At 46.3% G+C, this 22,433-nt stretch overlaps 1 protein-coding gene across 3 annotated transcripts in view; it reads left to right on the forward strand.

Moving 5' to 3' along the window:
• ACBD4 (acyl-CoA binding domain containing 4) overlaps positions 1-22,433 on the forward strand; it is a 72,284-nt gene that overhangs the window by 19,073 nt on the left and 30,778 nt on the right. Inside the window, exon 1 of one of the 3 annotated variants that reach the window (XM_044298671.1) lies at positions 20,301-20,360. The exons of the other annotated variants lie outside the window; for them this stretch is intronic. The gene's annotated coding sequence lies outside the window, so the exon portion shown is untranslated. Of the gene's footprint in view, positions 1-20,300; positions 20,361-22,433 lie in introns of those variants that run through there. 3 annotated transcript variants of the gene reach the window in all.

The raw sequence follows: 22,433 nt of genomic DNA on the forward strand, positions 1-22,433 counted from the left end.
AGGGATCCCCGAAAAGTTTAAAGCCTGCTCTTCTTGCTCCTCCTCCTACCCCCCAGCCACCAACCTCCTCTGACTCCTCTTCAGACTCCTGCTGACTTGTCTCAGATGGAGTAGCCCCCCCTGGGAATTCATTCAGCATTGCGACTTCCTCATCTTCCAGCTCCTGCTCCTCGACAGCTTGCTCAATGACACAACCCGATGCATGCTCCAGAAAGAAGGGGTAAGGTACGATGTCACTGATGGCACCCTGGCTGCGACTGACCAGTTTGGTGATCTCATCAAATGGCCGCAGAAGTCTGCCTGCATGAGCAGCCACTGGTGCGGTGAAAAGAAACCAAGCTCCCCAGAACCTGTCCTGCCGCAGAGTACAGGTAGTCGTTAACGGCATGTTTCTGCTGGAGCAGCCTATCAAGCATATACAAAGTGGAGATTTTCCTGGCCTATCGCAAGATGTCCTGGACCCTGGGGTATTTGGCAACGAATTGCTGCACAACGAAGTTCTGGACGTGTGCCATTTTGCCCTGTTTAAGTGCGCTCAGCAGATTGGCACCGTTGTCACACACCAATTTACCAACTGTCAAGTTGAGCAGGGTTAGCCACTGATCGGCCTGTGATCGCAGAGCTGAAAGCAGTGCAGGATCGGTGTGGCTCTTGGCTTCCAGGCACAACAGCCGCAGCACAGCATGGCAACGTCTCACCTGGCACGTCGAATAGGTTCTGGGAACTTAGGGGGTGCAACGGAAGAGGCGGTAGCAGTGGAAAAGGAGGGGTCACCCGAGGGGAAGATGGAGGAGAAGAGGCCATCCTGCATGCAATCTGTGGCGGTAACGCCAAATCCAAACGGGTGCCATGGGTTACATGCTTGATGGCATTCAGAAGGTTCACCCAGTGGGCAGTAAAAGTTATGTACCTTCTCTGCCTGTGTTTGCTAGACTACGTGTCTGTGGTCAGATGCATCTTGGCACCGACACTACCGCTGAACGTGGCCATATAGTTCAGGGATGCCCTTCTGGGAGAAATATTTCCTTCCGGGGACCTTCCATTGCGGTGTTTCTATGGCCACAAATTTTCTAAAGGCCTCTGAGTTTATATGGCAGTAGTTGGTGGGCTATCAGTTCTGACAAGCCAGCGGTCAGCTCTTGGGCAAAAGGATTTTTTTTTTTTTACGCCCGAACATTTGGGCCATGGAAGCCTGCCTTGTGCCAGATGAACGCGACGATGGCACGTGGAAGGTGGAGTTGAGGACAAATAGGAGGAGAAGGAGAAGAGGCAGGATGTGGAGCGCCAGGAATGTGGCTTTGTTGGTTCTGACTGTGTTGCTCCCACTGGGCTCGGTGATGGGAGGCCAGGTGCCTTCTTAAGGCGGTCATCCCAAAGGTGAGTGTTGAGCTTACCGCGACTTATGCGTTGACAGCATAGGCTGCAGATGGCAATACTATTGTCAGCCGCTGACACGTTTAAAAAAAAAAAAAAAAAAAAAGCCCACACTGCAGAGCCATGTGCCGGCATCCTGGGAGCGCAAGATGTGACCGTGCATGGTGGATGGCTCGCTCCAGATACATTTGCAGTCTGCTTTTTGCCTCCTGTGCACTTCGAGTTCTGCCTGCTTCTCCTCCTTCTCCTCCCTATCTGCTGCTCTGTCTCTCCCTCTGAACCCCCCTCCTCTTCCTCTCTTGTGGGCACCAACATGACATCCATCAACACGTCATCATCGTCACCTTCACCACCACTGACATTAGAGATCTCAGAGTAGGCAGCAATAGCGGGGACCACCCTCCTTGGGCTGATCTGGGTACTGTCGTGAGACTGCTGTGTGGCAGCCGTTGCTACCTTCTCTTCCTCATCTGATGCCAAGAATGGCTGAACATCAGTAAGGTCCGGGAATGGATGGAAAAATAATTCCTATGACTCGAGTGGAGGGGCTATGGTGGTGGTGGTGTCTTTGGGGGTGCACACAGCAGAGAGTGAGGAGGGTGTAGATACAGAGGATGAGGAGGGTGCAGAAGTGGAAGGCTGAGTGAGCCACTCAACCAACTCTGGTGCATCCTTTGACGTAATCGCACGCACCTTCTCCAACTTCCCACTTGGGCTCCGGCTTGGTGCACCTGCCCAACCCCTACCACCCCTGCAGAATGGCCTGCCTCTTTCTCTGCCTGTCATTTTCAAAATGACCCTGTGCCGAAGTCCCTAGAGAAGAGCAGTATTTGAGGCCTTCCATATATCAGCTTCCACAATTAGTTGTTCGTAGAAGCTGGTATATCAAAACCCGCAATCCTGTATTTTGTGGACGCAGGTATATGGAAAACCTCAATCACTATTTTGTGGAAGCTGATGTATGGCAGGCCTCAATCAGTTGTTAGTTGACGCTGGTATATAATTTTGTGGACACTGGTATATGGAAAACCTCAATCACTATTTTGTGGAAGCTGATAGATCGCAGCCCTCAATCAGTATTTTCTGGAAGCATACAAATGCACTGTAATATACAAGTATATCACACCCCTCTGTGTATCACATCTATCGATAGCACAACGTTACCAGTCCTTAAAAGGACTTTTGTGGCCCTTTTAGCTAGCGTTTAGTGTCCCTAAGTTCCTAACAGCCTGTCCCTGCTCAAACATGCAACCTCTCCCTACACTGGCAAAACTCATAATGTAAAATGGCTGCCAGATCGGGTTCTGTTATAGGGTTGGGGGTGTGTCCATGTGCTGAAATGTCTCAATTGACTGTCCTGTCCCACCTGATGGATGTGTCATGGGTAAAAGTTTGGCGCAATGCAAAAGAATATGGTGCGCGCAGACATCGCCATATGTTCTCATTTTCGGCGGATCGCGAGCGCACTAAGTTTGCTGCGAATTGCAAGGCCATCATTAGTTACTGATAATACAACCATCTGCATCTGTTATGAACGAATCCAGTTGTATTATCTTTACCATACCCAAGATAGATCCTTCATGAACTTCATTGAAAGTCAATGGGGGACGGATCAATTTTCTATTGTGTCAGAGAAAATGGATCCATTCCCGTTGACTTGCATTGTAGGTCATGACGGATCCGTCTTACTCCGCATCCCAGGACGAAAAGCATGCTGCGGTTTTCTCTCCGGCATCAGAACGGAAAGTAATGGATTTTGGAGCATTTCGATCTGTTCAGTTATGTTTTGTCCTCATTGACAATGAATGGAGACAAAACTGAAGCATTTTTTCCCGGTATTGAGACCCTATGACTGATCTCAATACTGGAAAATATTAAAGCTAGTGTGAAAGTAGCCCCATTCACACGTCCACAATAAATGCGGAACGGAATTGCGGATTCATTTCTATGCGTCCTCTGCGTCTGGAGGAAAGAAGGTTTGTACACAAACATAGAAGAGGATTCTTTACAGTAAGAGCAGTGAGACTATGGAACTCTCTGCCTGAGGAGGTGGTGATGGTGAGTTCAAGAGGGGCCTGGATATATTTCTGGAGTGTAATAATATTACAGGCTATAGCTACTAGAGAGGGGTCGTTGATCCAGGGAGTCATCCTGATTTCCTGATTGGAATCGGGAAGGAATTTTTTATTCCCCTAAAGTGGGGACAAATTAGCTTCTACCTCACATTTTTTTTTTATTTTTTTTATTTTTTATATTTCTTTTGCCTTCCTCTGGATTAGAATGACAGGCCGAACTGGATGGACAAATGTCTTTTCTTGGCCTTTGTGCGGCCCCATCGTACATATGTGTGGCCCGGCTCCGGAAATACGCATTTCAGGGTCCGCATTTCCGTTCCCGAAAAAAAATAGAACATGTCCTATTTTTGTCCGCAATGTGAATGCTCCCTAACGGTGACCTCTACCAGCATCCACCCCTTGATTCTGAGCTGCAGGGAGAAAGTCACCGTCCCTCTCACCCCTGCAGCTGACAGGAGTTGATTTTTGCCTTAATTTTTTCAATCCCTGTCGGCTGCATAGTGGGAGGGGGCGTGGCTTAGCGGGACTGGGGGCGGGGGTGTTAAGTCCGTCTTTTTAAGGTTGGCCTGAATGGCCACCCTACCTGCCCCCTGAACTGTGACCTCTACAGCACTCTGCTTCCTTAACAGTGTCATCCACAGCGCCCTGCCCCTTTTAAACTGACCTTCAGCAGTGAAGAAAACTGGATGGGTTGTTATGGAAACCTGGTGTAAAACTGAGTGTATGTGGAGACTAAAGACCTGTGAGCTTCTATTGGCTGATAAGGGACATGTGACCATGTATGATATGAAGAGAAAGACCTGCAGGCTTCTATTGGCTAATGTAGGGCATGTGATGTGCCATATTAGCATTTTTTTGGGAATATCTCAGGAACAGTACATGTTAGAGAGTTGACTCAGAGGGAGGCGACAAAGGTGGAATAACGGAGCCTCTAGGAGCAGGAACAACGCCCCCCCCCCCCCCCCCCGCTCCTAGAGGCTAATTAGCATAATATAAGAGTTAGATTTTTGGCGTAACGGGGGCATAGATAAAAGTAGGAATAGGCTAGTTAGGTTTAGCTGACATTAGCACATCGCTAATGTCAACTAGCTTAATAGGGTTAAATCTGGTGACAGAAACCCTTTAACCACTTCAGCCCCGCTAGGTGAAACCCCCTTCATGACCAGAGCACTTTTTACACTTCGGCACTACACTCCTTTCACCGTTTATCGCTCGGTCATGCAACTTACCACCCAAATGAATTTTACCTCCTTTTCTTCTCACTAATGGAGCTTTCATTTGGTGGTATTTTATTGCTGCTGACATTTTTACTTTTTTTGTTGTTAATCAAAATGTAACGATTTTTTTGCAAAAAAATGACATTTTTCACTTTCAGCTGTAAAATTTTGCAAAAAAAAACGACATCCATATATAAATTTTTCGCCAAATTTATTGTTCTACATGTCTTTGATAAAAAAAAAATGTTTGGGCAAAAAAAAAAATGGTTTGGGTAAAAGTTATAGCATTTACAAACTATGGTACAAAAATGTGAATTTCCGCTTTTTGAAACAGCTCTGACTTTCTGAGCACCTGTCATGATTCCTGAGGTTCTACAATGCCCAAACAGTAGAAAACCCCCACAAATGACCCCATTTCGGAAAGTAGACACCCTAAGGTATTCGCTGATGGGCATAGTGAGTTCATAGAACTTTTTATTTTTTGTCACAAGTTAGCGGAAAATGATGATGATTTTTTCTTTTTTCTTACAAAGTCTCATATTCCACTAACTTGCGACAAAAAATAAAAAATTCTAGGAACTCGCCATGCCCCTCACGGAATACCTTGGGGTGTCTTCTTTCCAAAATGGGGTCACTTGTGGCGTAGTTATACTGCCCTGGCAATTTAGGGGCCCAAATGTGTGAGAAGTACTTTGCAATCAAAATCTGTAAAAAATGGCCGGTGAAATCCGAAAGGTGCACTTTGGAATATGTGCCCCTTTGCCGACCTTGGCTGCAAAAAAGTGTCACACATCTGGTATCGCCGTACTCAGGAGAAGTTGGGGAATGTGTTTTGGGGTGTCATTTTACATATAACCATGCTGGGTGAGAGAAATATCTTGGCAAAAGACAACTTTTCCCATTTTTTTTATACAAAGTTGGCATTTGACCAAGATATTTTTTTCACCCAGCATGGATATATGTAAAATGACACCCCAAAACACATTCCCCAACTTCTCCTGAGTACGGCGATACCAGATGTGTCACACTTTTTTGCTGCCAAGGTGGGCAAAGGTGCCCAAATTCCTTTTAGGAGGGCATTTTTAGACATTTGGATCCCAGACTTCTTCTCACGCTTTAGGGCCCCTAAAAAGCCAGGGCAGTATAAATACCCCACATGTGACCCCACTTTGGAAAGAAGACACCCCAAGGTATCCAATGAGGGGCCTGGCAAGTTCATAGAATTTTTTTTTTTTTTCGCATAAGTTAGCGGAAATTGATATTTTTTCTCACAAAGTCTCACTTTCCGCTAACTTAGGACAAAAATTTAAATCTTTCATGGACTCAATATGCCCCTCAGCAAATACCTTGGGGTGTCTTCTTTCCAAAATGGGGTCAGTTGTGGGGTGTTTGTACTGCCCTGGCATTTGAGGGTCTCCGCAGTCATTACATGTATGGCCAGCATTAGGAGTTTCTGCTATTCTCCTTATATTGAGCATACAGGTAATGAGATTTTTTTTTTTCCGTTCAGCCTCTGGGCTGAAAGAAAAAAATGAATGGCACAGATTTCTTCATTCGCATCGATCAATGTGGATGAAAAAATCTCTGCCCAAAAAAAAATAATGGAGGGGAAAGGCGTCTGCCAGGACATAGGAGCTCCGCCCTACATCCATACCCACTTAGCTCGTATGCCCTGGCAAACCAGATTTCTCCATTCACATCAATCGATGTGGATGAAAAAAAAAAATCCCGGCAATGATTTAATTTTATATATATATACATACAAAGTGTTTGCCAAAGCATAGGAACGCCGCCTCCTCCTCAGCTCGTATGCTTCGGCAAACGTATCTGTTACTGCAGAGTAGAAATCTCGTCTTGCAGCGCCGCATACACCGACTTGCGTGTAATCTGACAGCAGCGCAATGCTTCTGTCAGAATGCACATCGGTGCTGCAGCTAGTCGATCGGTTGGTCCACCTGGAAGGTAAAAAAAAAAAAAAAAGAAAAAACCAGACCGCAACGCAATAATTTTATTAACTTTGCAACAGAACATATAAACTTTAACTTTTTTAACTGAACATTAACTTTTTTTTGCTTACTGGTGTTTTTTTTTATTTTTTTTTTTACCTTTTTATAGAACAAACCACTCCTTCCCCATGGGTCAATGTGCAAAGCGCAAATCGCCCAAAGATGTGGCGAAGTGCGTTATGCACTTTGTCCCAGGTGAAAGGAGACGTTTGCAGCAGCTGTGTGAGTGAATGGGCCCTAATAGCCCTGTGTGCCTATCCTGGTGAGATGATCCCTATGCTAATAGTGTACCTGTGAGTGGTACTTCTGTAAACACTCTCCAAAGCATAGGGCAGGGTGGTCAGGACAGTCAGGACAGAAATAGCGGGTGTCACGCCTTATTCCACTCCTGCTACAGACACGACATCTTTTTCGGGGTGACGGTTGGGTTGAGGTACCAGGAACGACATTGGGGAAATGTCGCTCGTGTAGACGGCTAACTACACTGGTGGATGGGGCCACGGAACCTCCTGGGTACAGGAGGTTCTCGATGATCTCTTCCTGAAATTTGAGGAAGGATCCAGTTCTCCCAGCCTTACTGTAAAGAACAAAACTATTGTACAGAGCCAATTGAATTAAATATACAGACACCTTCTTATACCAGCGTCTGGTTCTGCGGGAAACTAAATACGGAGCCAACATCTGGTCATTGAAGTCCACCCCTCCCATGTGGAGGTTATAGTCGTGGACTGAGAGGGGCTTTTCAATGACACGGGTTGCTCGCTCAATTTGTATTGTCGTGTCTGCGTGAATGGAGGAGAGCATGTAAACGTCACGCTTGTCTCTCCATTTCACCGCGAGCAGTTCTTCGTTACACAGTGCGGCCCTCTGCCCCCTTGCAAGACGGGTGCTAACGAGCCGTTGGGGGAAGCCCGCGCGACTAGTTCGCGCGGTACCACAGGCGCCAATCCGTTCTAGAAACAAATGCCTAAAGAGGGCCACACTTGTGTAAAAATTGTCCACATAAAGATGGTACCCCTTGCCGAATAAGGGTGACACCAAGTCCCAAACTGTCTTCCCACTGCTCCCCAGGTAGTCAGGGCAACCGACCGGCTCCAGGGTCTGATCTTTTCCCTCATAGATCCGAAATTTGTGGGTATAGCCTGTGGCCCTTTCACAGAGCTTATACAATTTGACCCCATACCGGGCGCGCTTGCTTGGGATGTATTGTTTGAAGCCAAGGCGCCCGGTAAAATGTATCAGGGACTCGTCTATGCAGATGGTTTGCTCTGGGGTATAAATATCTGCAAATTTCTGGTTGAAATGGTCTATGGGGGGCCGAATTTTGTGGAGCCGGTCAAAAGCAGGGTGGCCCCTGGGACAGGAGGCGGTGTTGTCACTAAAGTGCAGAAACCGCAGGATGGCCTCAAAACGTGCCCTGGACATAGCAGCAGAGAACATGGGCATGTGATGAATCGGGTTCGTGGACCAATATGACCGCAATTCATGGTTTTTTGTCAGGCCCATGTTGAGGAGGAGGCCCAGAAAAGTTTTAATTTCGGAAACTTGGACTGGTTTCCACCGGAAAGGCTGGGCATAAAAGCTTCCCGGGTTAGCGGTGATAAATTGTGTGGCATACCTGTTTGTTTCGGCCACAACTATGTCTAAAAGCTCCGCAGTCAAGAACAGCTCAAAAAATCCCAGGGCCGAACTGATCTGAGCTGTCTCAACCCGAACTCCAGACTGGGCAGTGAAAGGGAAAACTACAGGTGCGGCTGAAGTTGGGGACTGCCAATCAGGGTTTGCCAGCACCTCTGGGATTCTACGGGCACGTCTTTGCGGTGGCTGCGACGGGGTCACTACTGCACGTGCCACCGTACCAGCTTCAACTGCCCTTCTGGTGCTCGATACTTCACCAGGTTGTACGGCAGTGCTGGTACTAGGTCCAGGGAGGGCTGGGCTGCTGGTGTATGCCTCACCACGTAATCCGACAGCACCAGCCCCACTCTGCTGCTCTTGAAGCGGATCCTGCGCTACCTGTGGTCTAGCGACACGGGGCCGGGTACGCCTGGTGGTATCAGTGACCTCAGCCTCCTCGTCCGAACTTTGGGTCAGAGAGCCACTGCTTTCTACAGGTTCGTATTCTGACCCGCTGGATTCATCAGATGAGGGTTCCCACTCCTCATCCGACTGGGTCAGAAGCCTGTAGGCCTCTTCAGAAGAATACCCCCTGTTAGACATGTGGGCAACTAAATTTAGGGGTATTCCCTGAGACTACCCAAGAAAAAAAAAGCAAGCCTGTCTTACAAAGGGGAGGCTAGCGAAGTACCGGAGGCCGCTGCGGTTGATAAAAAAATATCAAAACTGATTTTTTTATCGCCGCAGTGCGTGTAAAGTGATTGTGCAGTGATCAAAAAAAAAATTTTTTTGTCACTGCGGTGGGGCGGGTGTGGGCGAACGCACGTGTGGGCGACCGATCAGGCCTGATCGGGCAAACACTGCGTTTTGGGTGGAGGGCGAACTAAAGTGACACTAGTACTATTATAGATCTGACCGTGATCAGTTTTGATCACTTCCAGATACTATAAAAGTACAAATGCTGATTAGCGATACGCTAATCAGCGAATAACGGACTGCGGTGCGGTGGGCTGGGCGCTAACTGATCGCTAACTACCTAACCAAGGGACCTAAACTATACTGAAACCTAACGGTCAATACCAGTGGGAAAAAAAAGTGACAGTTTACACTGATCACTTTTTTCCTTTCACTAGTGATTGACAAAGGGGTGATCAAAGGGTTAATTGGGGTTCAGGGGGGTGATCTGGGGCTAAAGTGTAGTGTTTGGTGTACTCACTGTGAAGCCTGCTCCTCTGCTGGATCCAACCGACGAAAAGAACCAGCAGAGGAGCAGGCAGCCATATAACAGATCATATTTACAAATATGATCTGATATATGGCTCTGTGATTGGCTTTTTTGAAAATAATCAGCTTGCCAGCCGCGATCATTGGCTGGCAAGCTGATGACGAAATGGTCCTCTTCGAAATGCCGGCGCGAACTGCGCATGCGCGGGCCGCATATCGCGTCATCTCGCGTCTCGCGAGATGACGCGTATATGCGTCGTTGTGCGCAGCGCTGCTGCCTCCGGACCGCACATCTGCGTTAGGCGGTCCGGAGGTGGTTAATTGAAGCAATGTAGGTGGAGTCTCGCATTTGCTTTATGAGTTTGGACATAAGTTTGGTGCCTTTGTCCCCATGGACATAGAAGCGGTATTTAGAATATTGGTATGCTTTAGCATGATACACGATAAGATGGTCCTTCAGCTCTCGTCTCAGCTGCAGCAACTCTGCATGGGCATGTAAAGCTTTTGTCCGTTTATGTACAGATTCTATAGCTGCTATCTAGGAAAGCAATGAGTGGAGTAGTTTTTGTCTTTCCTTTTTGATCCTACTTCTAAAAACAATGAGCTCGACCCTCCTCACTGCCCAGGGCCGGACTAGGACAAAAAATAGGCCCGGGCATTTTTGACTGAGCGGCCCAATCACATGACCCCCAACAGGCCCCACCCCCTTGCAGTCTAGGGGCGGAGCCAAAGCCGGAAGCACAATTGAGAGGCAGGGCCAGCCACCAGTAAGATAGGAAGGCTTCAGCCAACACACAAGCTTCTTTGGGGGTCCCCAGGTGACATTAGGGGTCTTAGTACAATCCGGCCACCTAATCCGGCAGAAAATGCAAGGAATCGACTGGAAACAAAGCACAGCATGCAGCGGTTTATGTCCCGCTGATTCTCTGCATTTTTCCCGGATTGTGGCCGGATCTCTCCCGTACCCCATTATAGTTAATGGGGCTGGCGGGCATTCTGTCAGCATCCAGCAGTGCTGGATCCAGTCAATTCTCAGCTGGAACAGCCGCCAGGATCACTATCGCAGATGTGAAAGTAGCCTCATACAGCGCCCCATACCTCTTACATCCAGTGACGTCTCCTCTGATGTAAATGTTCTCTTTCTTCATCTTCTCCATTCAGACCAGACCACCGTGATCATTTCTTTCAGCCATCTCACGTCTCTGCAGAGTTTGACAGACATCTTAGTTTCCTACTTTTCCATCATCCTCTAATTAACATCTAGTGGCGTCGCTAGAGGGGGGCGAGGGGGGGCAATTGCCCCCCCTATGTTGTTCCTTGCCCCCCCGGGTGCCCCCCCGCTGATTCCCCTGAGTGAATACTAATGAGCGCTTCCATTATGGAAGCGCTCATTAGTACCGAAGAACCAGGAAGTGGTGAACGCTCTGTACTCACCACTTCCTGGTCCTCGGCTGTCGGCTGTGCAGGGCTGCGCACAGCGTGAGGTCGCTCTGTGACCTCACGCTGTGCGCGCCAGTTTAGAGCACAGTCGACTGAGGAGGGAGAAAATGGCAGGCGGCGTCCGTCCAGGAGCAGGAGAGGTAAGTGTTTTTTTATTTTATTTTATAAAAAATGTGGCTGCTGGGGGCTAATAGGAGGCATATGGGGCTAATAGGAGGCATATGGGGGCATTTAGACGCATATGGGGCTAATTGGAGGCATATTTGGGGGCTAATTGGAAGCATATTTGGGGGCTAATTGGAGGCATATGGGGGCATTTGGAGGCATATTTGGGGGCTAATTGGAGGCATATTTGGGGGCTAATAGGAGGCATATTTGGGGGCTAATAGGAGGCATATTTGGGGGCTAATAGGAGGCATATTTGGGGGCTAATAGGAGGCATATGGGGGCTAATAGGAGGCATATGGGGGCTAATTGGAGGCATATGGGGTCTATGGGGCTAATTGGAGGCATATGGGGGCTAATTGGAGGCATATAGGGGCTAATTGGAGGCATATAGGGGCTAATTGGGGGCTAATAGGAGGCATATGGGGGCTAATTGGTGGCTAATTGGAGGCATATGGGGGCTAATTGGAGGCATATGGGGTCTATGGGGCTAATTGGAGGCATATGGGGGTTAATTGGAGGCATATGGGGGCTAATTGGAGGCATATGGGGGCTAATTGGAGGCATATAGGGGCTAATTGGAGGCATATAGGGGCTAATTGGGGGCTAATAGGAGGCATATGGGGGCTAATTGGGGGCTAATTGGAGGCATATGGGGGCTAATTGGAGCCATATGGGGGCTAATTGGAGGCATATGGGGTCTATGGGGCTAATTGGAGGCATATGGGGTTAATTGGAGGCATATGGGGGCTAATTGGGGGCTAATAGGAGGCATATGGGGGCTAATAGGAGGCATATGGGGGCTAATAGGAGGCATATGGGGGCTAATTGAAGGCATATGGGGGCTAATTGAAGGCATATGGGGGCTAATAAGAGGCATAATGGGGGCTAATTAGAGGCATAATGTGGGCTAATGAGGCATAATGTGGGCTAATGAGGCATAATGGGGCTAATATGAAGAATAATGGGGGCTAATGAGGCATAAGGGCTGATATGGGGGCTAATGAGAGGCATAATGAGGGCTAATGAGAGGCATAATGTGTCATCCACAGATGCCCCCATAACAGTGTGTCTTCCACAGATCCACCATAACAGTGCGCCTGTGCACTGACGAGAGACAGAAAGAAGGGGAAAGAATCCGCGGAAGCAAGCAGAGGACGGCACAGCAGACGACTGAATAGCTTCTTTTGTAAGTAAATTGTTTTATTATAAATGTATCCCTGCATACCGCAACTCTCTAGTATTTTGTAATCTTATTTCTATATACTTATTTTGTTTTTGCCCCCCCATTTTTGACTGTGGTATCTTTGTGCCCCCCCTATATATTGTTCCTAGAGTCGCCACTGTTAACATCCCATCATGCACCCCCAATACTGAGAAGCTGTGCTCCCCAAAACTATACTGCAAAAAGAACTGTGCTAAGCTGATGCTGTGCCAGGGTGCCCCCAAAGTAATGGTGCTCCCAAAGTCCCAACAATAGTAATTATTTCTTTGCCAGAGCGCATTTAGTAGTAATAGTACTCCTACAGTGCCCCCAACAGTAATTGTGTCCCACAAGTAATAATGCTCCCATAGTCCCCCAGTTGTAAGAAGGCCCACCATAATGCCCCGATAGTAATAATTCTCTTTATAATGTGTGACAGTAGAACCCCCCCCCCCCCTTATAATGTGCACCAGTACAAAAAATGCCCCGTCGTGTGGCAGTAAAAAAAGAAACACCTCCTCTTAGTGCCCCCAGTAGAGCCAATGTCCCCAGAATGCCCTCATGTGTTCCAATGACCTGTACTGTGTGCCACTACAAAAAAACACTTAGTGCCCAGTTGAGCTTAGGTGCCCATAGTGACCTAATAATTTGTGCCAGTATAAAATACTCCCATATAGTCCCCCCAGAAGATGCCCCCATAGTGCTCCTTCCCCGTCTCCATAGTGCCCTCCATAATGTGGCACTATAAAATGCCCCACATAGATACCCCCATAATGCTCCTTTCCTCCCTTCCCCATAGTGGCATCAAAATGGGTGCCAGTATTAAATGCCCCTATATAATGCCCTCACTGTGCTCTTGTCCCCCACTTCTCCATAGTGCCCACCTATAATGGGTGCCAGTATATAGGGCCCCAGTAGATGCCCCCATAGTGCAGTCATACACGCACTCTCCACGTACATGGACGCAGTCTTACACGCACTCTCCACGTACATGGACGCAGTCTTACACGCACTCTCCACGTACATGGACGCAGTCTTACACGCACTCTCCACGTACATGGACGCAGTCTTACACGCACTCTCCACACACATGGACGCAGTCATACACGCACTCTCCACATACATGGACGCGCTCATACACAGACTCTCCACATACATGGACGCGCTCATACACGCACTCTCCACACACATGGACTCAGTCATACACGCACTCTCCACGTACATGGACTCAGTCATACACGCACTCTCCACATACATGGACACAGTCATACACGCACTCTTCACGTACATGGACGCACTCATACACGCACTCTCCACGTACATGGATGCAGTCATACACGTACACTCCACGTACATGGACGCAGTCATACACGCAGTCTCCACATACATAGACGCACTCATACACAGACTCTCCACATACATGGACGCGCTCATACACACACTCTCCACATACATGGACGCAGTCATACACGCACTCTCCACATACATGGACGCAGTCATACACGCACTCTCCACATACATAGACGGACGGGGAAAAAAAGCACACACTGAACGCAATCAGACAAAACTGATTAAAATTGTGTGTAAAAGCAACAGATCCTGACACAATCTGCATATCTTGTGTGAGAGGCCTAATAGGCAGTTGGCTAGGGGGCCACTACCTTCCATTCTAAGCGATGCACATCTCCTGGTACAATTGAATCTTGCCTGCCCTCTAGCTGGTGCGTTCACACAGGTCTCTCAGCAGCACTTTACCTTATCTGCCTGTATTAATGCATCACCCCCCTTTGTGGATACAGACTGGTAAGTGCACTTGCCAGCTCATCTATGTGCAGTACCAGGCCCCAGTCCGCAAATACAATGATGTTATTTTTTCAGCCAATATGGCAGTCGTGTTATGACCGCATTCAGGAGTTACCAGGTACCGCCAGACGTCTGCTCGATCAGCAGTATCCCCGCACTACATCTGCAGAGCTAGCTGTTGTAACATGTGGAGCAGATTCCTCCAATGAAAGAATTTACTAATGCCTCCTGCTGATTTCTCAGATTACATATTCTGTATTAAGCCTGCAGCCTTGTCCCTTTCAGTCCGGCTTCACATGGAAGTATGGCCTCATGCACATGACCGTATTCTTGTTTCGCATCCCATACGCATTTTTTATGGATTGGATGTGGACCCATTAATTTCATAGGGGCCACAAAAAATGCAGACAGTACACCGCATCTTTATGTCCACACCATAGTCCCGCAAAAAAAATAATATAGAACTTGTCCTGCATGCGCATGGCTGGTATCTGTGTTTTTTTGTTTTTTGCGGACTTGCAGACCACAAAACGCATGCATGCAGGGCTTATAATTGTCACATACATATTGCCAAATGGTACCACAAATGATAGAAACATAGAATGTGTCGGCAGATAAGAACCATTTGGCCCATCTAGTCTGCCCAATATACTGAATACTATGGATAGCCCCTGGTCCTATCTTATATGAAGGATGGCCTTGTGCCTATCCCATGCATGCTTAAACGCCTTCACTGTATTTGCAGCTATCACTTCTGCAGGAAGGCTATTCCATGCATCCACTACTCTCTCAGTAAAGTAATACTTCCTGATATTACTTTTAAACCTTTGCCCCTCTAATTTAAAACTATGTCCTCTTGTGGTAGTTTTTCTTCTTTTAAATATTCTCTCCTCTTTTACCTTGTTGATTCCCTTTATGTATTTAAAAGTTTCTATCATATCCCCTCTCTCTCGTCTTTCTTCCAAGCTGTACATGTTAAGGTCCTTTAGTCTTTTCTGGTAAGTTTTATCCTGCAATCCATGTACTAGTTTAGTAGCGCTTCTCTGAACTCTCTCCAAAGTATCAATATCCTTCTGGAGATATGGTCTCCAGTACTGAGCACAATACTCCAAATGAGGTCTCACTAGTGCTCTGTAGAGCGGCATGAGCACCTCCCTCTTTCTACTGGTAATGCCTCTCCCTATACACCCAAGCATCCTGCTGCTCTATGACATTGTCTGCCTACCTTTTAAGTCTTCTGAAATAATAATCCCTAAATCCCTTTCCTCAGATACTGCGGTTAGGACTGTATCACTGATTTTATATTCTGCTCTTGGGTTTTTACGCCCCAGGTGCATTATCTTGCACTTATCAACATTACATTTTTAGTTGCCAGATTTTTGACCATTCCTCTAGTTTTCCTAAATCCTTTTCCATTTGGTGTATCCCTCCAGGAACATCAACCCTGTTACAAAACTTTGTGTCATCAGCAAAAAGACACACCTTACCATCGAGGCCTTCTGCAATTTCGCTGATAAAGATATTAAACAATATGGGTCCCGGAACAGATCCCTGGGGTACCCCACTGGTAAATGATGGTGTGTGGCAACAGTATATACTGCACCGAACTAAAAAGACCACACATGTAATTCAAATACATACTATATTACATAATATCAAATTAGACATACAATGAGATAATAAAATCAATTACAAATTGCAGTACAGATAGGCACTATGTATGATAGTAACCCTACCAGACTCAGGGTCTGCATTGCCCCGTCAACTAGATCCCCTTACATACATAAATGGGTGTTAAATATAGGCAGTAAGTTATCCAGATATAGATATTTCTCTAACTCCACCTGATATCTTATATATGCCCCTGTTATGGCCAAGACCCAGAATGTTATATTAACTAAAGTGCAAAAATCTTTTACATAATAGTAAACATCGAGATGGGGTCATGCAGGGGCATAAAAGTGCTAAATCAAAGTATATCTACCGAACACAGGCGAGAAAATAAGTAGGCAAGTAAAAACTGGATAAATGTAAAAATACAGACCCAGAGCCTGGAGGGGAGGGGGGGGGGGGGGGGAAACAACCCTAACGTACGTTTCGCCTCGCTTGCTCTTGAGGGCGTCACATACTTACCTGCCCACACTCTCGCGAATAGTCTGACTTTGCTACGGCAGCGTCACGTTATCTCTGTGACAACCAGCCTTAATGACAGCAGGCTGGTTGAACTATCGGTGAACAGGGACACCGGGCAAATCGGGCTCGGTGCCGGCATCCCATACACACTGACGTTATGGCTGATCAGCCTATTAGATAGTTGGGATGCCAGGCAAATCAGGCTCGGCACTATTGTCCAGTGCTGATTCACCGCGGGATATTTCAACAGGTGAATGCTGACCAGTCACCTGTGATTGGTCTTAGTTGCCTCACCAGGGCAAACCTTTGGATTGCCCTGACCTAGCCTCTGACTTATGATTCTTCTATTGATGTTATCTCTTGGTTCTGACCCAATACATTATTTTGACTCTGCCTCTGTCTCTTGCTTTGGTTCTGAAGTTCTCCCTGGTTTGGACTCTCACTGGCTTGTATCTCACTCTGTATTTGGTTTCTTATTTGGACCTTGCTGTTCTTGTCTGGTTTTGACCTGGCCTGTCTGATTACAGTTTTACCTCCCTTAGCCGAGGTAGGGATCGTGTGGGTGGGTGCACTGTTCTCTACCTAATGTGACAATAGTGGTGCCGCTCTTAAAGGAGAGATTCATCCCTTTGAAAAAGATCTTAAGGCAAAGTTGGAGTACTTCACACATGAAAAACATTAAAAACGGATGAACTTCATTGGATATTTTTTTTAACATCCCAACTGGTGCATTGCCCTGACAGCATACATAATGCCCCCCCCCCCATAGTACTCTTTGGACATCAAATGACCCTCAAAGTGCCCCAGTATAATTTATGGCCCTATTAGTGCCCCCCCCCCCCCCCCCCTATTATGAATAACTGCCTCCTTTGTGCTTCCCAGTAGGAGTAATGCCCCCCCTTGTAGTGGTCCCCAAAAATATCCCTGCACATGCAAGTGGATGAGGGTTTTTTATTTTAACCCCTGAAAGGCCCAAATATACCTATTTTTAATGGTCAGTAGAAGGGTGCACTCTTGTCTAAATGGCCGCTAAAAACAGTCCCATTGATTTCAATAGGGTCCATCTGGCTTTGAAAATGGCCAAAAATAGGACCTGTCCTATTTTTTGACAGCCGCTGGCCATGACTCTTTTCAATGTCATGTGAATGCAGAATAAGAGCTTGTTCACACGAGCAGTCCCTTTTTGGGAATCACATTCTGTGTATGAGAGAGATTGTGCGGCCTGGACTACAGAAGCGCATGTCATTATCATGATTGATAATGCTGTGTGCCTCTGCCTGACCTTTCTGGAAGCGATGTACAGTGTAAATGACGCCGAGTCCGAGCATGTAACATGCATCGTGCATTCTGACTGTGACCTGCATTGTGGATCCACAAACCAGCAGTATAATGCAATTAGAGGAGTCCTGAGCTCACACATATAATGGGGAGGAGTCCACTCAATGCAGTTTATTGCTAGTTTGCGAGGGCACAGCACTGGAATACCAGTAAGTATGCAGATTAAAATTACATAACCGTGTCAGAATCACTTACACTATACACAGCTTATTGTACTTTTGAGGTTGAGCATGCCTGGCTTAGCACATAGAGATATGCTTTACTCTCTGTGGGAGAGTTTTCTAGGCATGCACTGTGACCTGTGCAGAGGTCAGGAGGGAGGAGATAAGTTGTCATATCACCTATTGTGAATGGTGGATCCTGTGTTATCTATATCTAGCTGAGTGATATCTGTCATTGTGATTAGTGATGAGCGAAGCGAGCTTTAGATGCTTCATCCAAAGTCGCTTCGTTTAAAACTTCGGATTAATGCTCTATGGAGATCTGTCTCCGTACAGTATTAGAATGTATGGGCTCTGATGAGCCGAAGTCAGTTAGTTGCGCATTACTTTGTTGAATTTTTTATTTTTTTTTACAGTAGAAAAAAAATCAATTTCTGAAGTTATTACGCAAAGTCTAATACTGTACGACACACTAGCTCCGTATAGTATTGAATCAAAGTTTTATGCGAATCGACTTTGGATGTTTCATCCGAAGTCGATTCACTCATCCCTATATAATATCACCGAACATTCTTTAAAAATATGTTTAACAGAAAAACCTGATTTTAAAGGGGTTGTCCAGGCTTTTTGTATTGATGACCTATCCTCAGGAAAGGTTATCAACATTAGATCTGGGGGGCGGGGGCGGCACCCAGACACCCAGCACCCCTGCTAATTAGCTGTATGAGGAGACTGCGCACGTGCCGCCTCCCTTCTCTCTTCTTGTTCAGCGCTGCTGTCCCATAGACATACAGAGGAGAGTAGGAAGAGAGAAGGGAGATGGCACGTGCACACTGGGCGCGCTGTCTCCTCAAACAGCTGATGATCTGATATTAATGACCTATCCTGAGAATAGGTCATCAATTTTCAAAGCTCGGAGAACCTCTTTAAACAATAACAACAGTCCGTGTTTGCAGGGCCGATCAGTCATGTGCATGAAACCCTAGGGCAGGTTCACAGAGGAATTGCCTGCAAACTCATGCAGCTATTGTGGTTGCTGGCAGGCGAGGTTTCAATCTAAGGGTACTTTCACACTTGCGTAAAAGTTTTCCGGTATTGAGTTCCGTCCTAGAGGCTCAATACCAGAAAAAACTCTTTAGTTTTATCCTAATGCATTCTGAATGGAAAGCATTCCGTTCAGTATGCATCAGGATGTCTTCAGTTCTGTCACTCTTACGGTATTTGGCCGGAGAAAATACCGGAACCGTTTTTCCGGATGACACCGGAGAGACTGATCCGGTGTTTCAATGAATTTGTCGGCCGGATCCGGAAACAAATGCTATTCGTTGGCATAAGGATTTCCGGATCCGGCAGGCAGTTCCGGCAACGGAACTGCCTGCCGGAATCCAACAACGCAAGTGTGAAAGTAACCTAAAACCAGTGACACGTGATGTTAATAACTGAATAGGTTGCGACAATGGCATCTGTCAAGGGGTGTGACATATCAGGCAGCAAAGGAGCAGTCACTTCTTCAAATTGATGTGTTGGAAATGCTAAAAATGGGCAAGCATAAAGATCTGAGCAACTAGGGTCAAATTGTGAGGGCTAGATAAGTCGGAGCATCTATCATATGGCAGGTCTTGTGAGGTGTTACCAGTGTACAGTGATTAGTACCTACCAGGGGCGGACTGGTCTTAGACCCTACAGGGAATTTTCCTGGTAGGCCAATGCCCGGGCCCTCTTCATAGCCCCCAGCCAGGTACATACAATCTAATGTTCTCAGCATGAATTAATGCTAGGGGCACCTTGCCAGCGGCAGCAGATGCTCTTCTGAATTTAACTGCATCCTCAGGATGGTGATACAGTTGAATATTGCAGTGAGGGTGACTATTATGTGCTGCACTGTGATACTTGGTTCTGCTGAGGTGGTAGTATTTTGTGCTACACTGTGGTATTTGGTTCTGCAGGGACGGTATCCTGTGCTGCACTATGGTATTGCTGCCCCACCCTCTTCTTGTCCCTGCCTACTTGTGTTGGCCAGACTTCAGTCAGTTTGGGCCTTCCTACAACAAGGGGCCACTTCTAGTTTTTGTTCCAGGGCCACTTTAAGTTCCCAATCCACCCCTGGTACCTACATAAGTGGTCAAAGGAAAGACCACCAGTGAATCGGCACCCGAAGGGTCATTGATGCACATGGGGGAAAAAAGGGTAGCCTGTCAGGTTCAGTCCCAGGAAGAGCTACTCAAATGTGAGAACACAGCAGCCTGTTGTGTATGGGGCTTGTAGTATTTTAATGTTATGGCAGATAGGTGTAGATCATTAAAGGGGTTTTCTGGGAATATAGTACTGATTACCCTATCGTCAGGATAGGTCATCAGTATCCGAGAGGTGGAGGTCCAACTCCAGGTACCCCTGCTGATCAACTGTATGAAGAAACCATGGTGCTCCGGTGAAAAATCAGCAGAAATCTCATGTAAGGCAAAACTATTGTTTCCTCCTGCATCACAGGTGTTCAGGTAAACTGCCAGGCGTGTGTCTCACAAGATTGCTGACGGTTTCCACTGAAATGTGTACACAGCTCTGGAGTTTAATACAGCCTATAATTCAGGATCAGTTTAAGTAAGGTAATGTATTTACAAAGGTATTCCTCCCCTTTTTATCTATATATTATCTATATATAACTGTAAAATGGTATAGGCGCGTGAAAATATTAATATTTATTAATTGTCCAAGCCATTTAAGCATGAATTGCCCCTTTACCAGCATCCCCATATAACTGCCTGAAACCTATGCTGTGAGTCAACGGCCTATTGTAGAAAACATCACCATGCAAGAATCCTCTAGATCAGCGCTTCTTAGACTGTGAGGCGCCCCCTAGTGGCGGGTGAAACAGTTGTGACAGAAGTGTATGCTGGAAGGCCATTCTCATGCTCCAGGACTCTTCGGTTTAGCAACATAACTGACTCCTACTGTGCTTATTTTAATGTTCCCGTGGGTTCAGGAGGCCATTTTGAAAATGTTGGCATGTTCTACAACCAATGGTGATATCCCAGTCGAAAAAGATTGAGAAGCCCTGCTCCAGTAGGTGGGCCACTCTTCCGATGGTTCTTTATTCTGGGCGGTGGAGGGGGGGTGTGTGTCTCAGGCTGTATTAGATTAAAAGATCCTGCAGGTGATTGTCGGGAGGGAAGCGTTCCTTTCCAGCAATCGCCTGCTCGCTAGCGGAGAAGGCTGCAGTTGTTACATTCAGCGGTCTCTTCCACTGTATGGGGACAAGTGATTACTAATGCAATTGATTGCTCGTCCCCATACTGTTGAAAGATTCCAATGAACAAGTGTTTGCTCGTTTCGGGTAATCTGTGGTTCCTGCGAATGCTCGTTAACGATGAACTGGCCAACCGTTGACCAGTGTAATAAAGCCTTAATAGTACATAAGAACTTGGGTTGTCCTGCCCCTAATCTCCTTTATTGTATTCACAACCTCTTTTCCTATCCCTTTTCTGGTTTACAAGTTGTTTTCCAGCGTGCGTTCCCTAGGTAGTCACCTCTGTAGTAAACAGTTCTTCCATGCTCTTGAGAATAAAAATCACTAGGGTGGAGGTCCTAAAATACCTATTGAGTTCACATTTCTCTTTATTTTTCTCATCTATGAATAATTTACTTGTAGCATTTAACAATGTATATCTGTGTATGTATGCCCTCTCGGAACAAGTGCTCTGTTAATGGAAAGACTACGAGCATCTGCCATCTCTGTTGTATCTGTTGCTGCTCCTACATGTGAATGACTGTAGCCCTGCAGACTGTATATTAAAGAAGACAGAAATGAAAGCCCCTTAAATATGATTGATGTCTAAAGTCACAATAGTTTTTTTTTCCCACAAAAATGCCTCTTGTATATCGTCTTATTATCTTTTTAGAGACACCTATGTCATTTCCCGTCAAAAAATTACTTGCTGGTTGAATAAAAGTAACTAAGTCAAAATTTGCCAGGGGTATGAATAATTATGGGCATAATAAACGTATTTAGGACATAACTTGGGTAAGGTATTGTATCCACTAAATTAACTAATACCAACCAAGGCAATGAGACCTATTTTGACCCAGGTATTGCTTAAAACTTCACTTTTATTTCTGGATCTACTAAAACCTGAATATCGGTAGGTGAGTGATTAAATTATGGGCAGCACTGTACATTTTTTTAGGCACTATAGAATACAGTTACCTTCTAATGAAGTTCTTTCATTTGGTCACAAAGTACTTCAGACTGTGGTCCCACCCTAATCTCCAGGGGTGCTGTCATAGCCGAGAAAGAATGATTGGATTACACTTACCGTTTTTTTTATTTATTTTTTGAGCCTATGACAGCACCCGGTTAATTCCTGACCCTAGATAGTTTCTGTAGATGGTGTATATATGTACATGGGTATAACAAAACAAAAAAATTACTAGTATAAAAAAAGAGATAGTAGGGTGTAACCCCCCCTCCTTTTAAAAAGGCGGTTCTGGTTTCTGTTTCCTGTCCTGAGGAAGTGGAGGCGGTCTCTCCAGGGGTGCTGTCAGAGGCTCAAAGAAAACAGATTACCGGTAAGTGTAATCCATTCAGTTTATTTTTGATATAGTGTAGGGACAGGGATGTTAAACATTTTGTAATATAGGGGCACATTTATTAAGACCTGCCTTTTTAGACGTCGGTCTTA

Source organism: Bufo gargarizans, chromosome 6 (genome assembly GCF_014858855.1).
Source record: "Bufo gargarizans isolate SCDJY-AF-19 chromosome 6, ASM1485885v1, whole genome shotgun sequence".
Lineage (NCBI taxonomy): Eukaryota > Metazoa > Chordata > Amphibia > Anura > Bufonidae > Bufo > Bufo gargarizans.